Consider the following 3,351-nt stretch of genomic DNA (forward strand, 5'->3'; position numbering starts at 1 on the left):
CCCCCTCCCAGCTTCTTGTGCACCTCCAGCCTGCTCAGTCGGTAGAGCATGGGAAGCTGGAAAGTCCTTGACTTAGTATAAACACTGCTCAGCAACAACTAAAGCATCAGTGTGTTATCACATTATTCTCATGCTAAATCCAAAACACAGCACTGTACCAGCTGCTAGGAAGAAAATTAACTCTGCCCCAGCCCAGACCAGGAAACCCTTGCACATGCTTTCCTGTGCTTGAATGACCACCTCTTTTTATTTATAATTAAAATCTTAATTGAATTTGACAGTGATAAACATGCAATGTATGCTTTAATGTCTTACAGTATATTAACTCTGGGACATGTATCTATTGCATTCTCTGTTATCAATACTCCAATAAACTTCCCATTAAACCTTGTTATAAGAAAATTGAGTTTTCATTGAAATCTACATGACTGGACTAATACTGCAGGAATCTTATCAGGGAAGACAGCATAGCCATCCCAACACAACACAAGCCAGACAGCACTTCACACACAAGATATTGACTATAAATCGTTGCAACCGAACGGCAAGAGAAGACAAAGCATAGCTGCCTGTTGGGATCATGCAGGCCTTATTTTACTTTATGCTGGGTCATGCCGAGATTTGTCTTATAGAATTTTTTTTTTTTTTTTAAATACCATCCCATCAGCGGGGGAAAGCCCTATGTCTCACCACCTGACCTAAAGGTTTTGCATTAGATACCACTTTCAGCTGAGGAGTAAAGGCCATGGGGATTTGGTGAGACTCGTGCCACCTACAGAGTATGCAGCCTATAGACTGCCGATAACCCTCACAGCTCCTCACCTGAGCTACTAGGAGATTCGTACTCAGGTTTGGCACAAAGAGATACCTCCTGATTAATATTCCCCCACAAACACACATTTCATTCTTTCCTCTTTCTCACCAACTCCTCCTGCTAGAATCCGTCCTTCAGAAAATAAAAAAAACTCTGCAGCAAAGCAAGCAGTTTGCTGCACTCTCAGTATTTGACAGAAGGGAGAACAGATTGGGACTCCATGAAGAGTGACTCATTATCAGCAAATAGTTTTAAGTGATGATTGTTTCATCACCACCCACCCAGCTCTCCCCTCTGTCTGCAGGCTAGCGCAAAAACTCACTGCAAGAGGATGACAAAAAAGAAAAATTAGGCAGACGACCTTACCTCTTGCTTCCTCTCCCAGGATCAAGAGCAGAACTGTCTAAAAAGGGAATGTGCAACAGGCTCCGAAAACCTTGGGTTACAGACTGGGGGCTTAAGGGTTTTCTTTTCTTCCAAAAGCAGCATGTAACATTGTCTCCCTTCATAACCTATCCAAGAAACTGCTGAAAAACGCTTTCAGATATCTGCCCTTCCCCTGTGCAAACATATGCTGAGCCTAACCCTTAGGGACACTAACACCCTTGCAGTCATTTAGCAGATAAGCCCTTGCTGTAGGATGAAAGCTCAGTTGCAACGTGCCAACTGATGTTGCTGTAAACGAGCATTAGCACATTTGGGATCCAGCAGGACTGGTGCCTGAAGGTGAAGAATCCCATACTTCCAGTCAAACACATCAAAACTCCATCAATAGCAGGGTACGGAAGGTTACGGCAGCAAAAATGAAACCCTTGCCATATCACGTTGCTCTCAGCAACTGCTTCCAGCAGCGAGCTGCGTTTAGGAGAATAGCTGCAGAGCGAATCGAGAGAGAGAGAAAGAGAGGACAATCATCACACACACTCTACCTAGAGAGGATTTTTGAATCGAGATGGCTTGGGGACAACCATATGAGTAAAATGGAGTTGTCTTGCTCCAGGCCTGATGGCCTGGCTCCTCTTGTCGCAAGCAGGAGAAAAGGGAGAAGGCTGGAGGGAGGGAGAGAAGGCAAGAGAACGGGGCAGCCCCCCATGGCGTTGTCCTCCCACCCACACAGCAGCCTCTGAGCAGAGGCAGCAGGTTCACAGACCGGGCTTTCCAGGACCGTGACTTCTCTTGTCCAGCTCCCAATACAACAAAAAGCTGCTTCAAGTTCCCAAACACTCAAAAGGATCCTCTGCAGGGAAACCTGCTCAGTGAAGAGCTATTTCCACCACCTCCCCAGTCCTTGCCACACAGAGAGGCACATGGGGAGTTCTGTTATCAAGAGATAATCACACCCCCCCGGGGCACTACCAAGCATAAAATGCAGCTGTGCCTCTGATCCTCTGGGTGCAGTTACCTCCTCACAGACCATGCCCCCACCTGCCCTAAAGCTGCCTTTAGTGCTGTTATGAAATTGTTTGTACCTCTACATTTCTGTAAATTATTGAGCAGTATTTGAAGCCCTGGAAGGCATTACTTCGCACATCCACTTTCCAGCAGAACATCCACTTATACCTGGATGTTCCAAGAACAAAAAAAATTGCCACAAAGTCTTAGAAAATTCCTTGCAATATTAAACGCAAACCCACGCAGTGAAAAATGGCTCACAACTCCTATCATTTTAATATCCAGATGAGCTTGCAGGCATTTTGCATCTCAGCTACCAGCTTTGGTTGTATTTTGCGGGTTTCACATGGCTCCAAAGCTGGAGACAGCCATCATTGACTAGTTTGCCAAGCAGTGATACAAACTTAAAATATTCAACTGCTTTTTTGTTCTGAGGGCTACCAGCCTCATCTAGTTTGACCAGTGAGACTCACATCTTTTGCTTTCTTCCACGACTGAGGAATATAAAACCAGGTACGGTGGAAAGGAAGGATTTTGCATATAGTTTCTCCTGCAGAGTTTAGTGGGTAGGAAGACTCTAAAGCCAGATGGGTTTTTGAGATGATCCAGCTGTCCACTGTCAGGCAGCAGCAGATCAGGTGGTCGGTTCCCCGTCCCTCCATGACCTTCTTCAGGATTTGACCAGAAAAAACACACTGCCATGCTGGCACTTGCCACCACTTTGTCCAAACGGACTTTAGAGGAGAACTGAAGATTTAATGACTTTGTTATTAGCTCTCTGCCACTATCCCTTAAAACATCTCTACAACATGGAGGTAGGAAGCGAGGAGAGAGAAAAACTGGGGTCAAAGTGACGTGGCTGACCTCCCTGTCTGAGAGGTAGAGTCTGAAAGTCTCCATTATCCAACAACGCAGCCCTACAGGGTCAGGCAAATCACCACACATGCCAAGGTCACCCTTAATCTCCATTAGCATTAGCCCTTGTTTATTTTCCAACCTTTACTCCCAGGAAGTTGAAAGCCCAAAGCAGAGCAAGAGATACAATTCCTTTACCCTGGACACTTACTGCGTTATTAAACATGGATTTAAACAAGGTTTTCTATCTGTATGCTAAAATGCCTCTTTATTCCCGCCCCCCCCCAAAA

This window comes from Aptenodytes forsteri, unplaced genomic scaffold (assembly GCF_000699145.1).
Source record: "Aptenodytes forsteri isolate BGI_AS27 unplaced genomic scaffold, ASM69914v1 Scaffold79, whole genome shotgun sequence".
NCBI lineage: Eukaryota > Metazoa > Chordata > Aves > Sphenisciformes > Spheniscidae > Aptenodytes > Aptenodytes forsteri.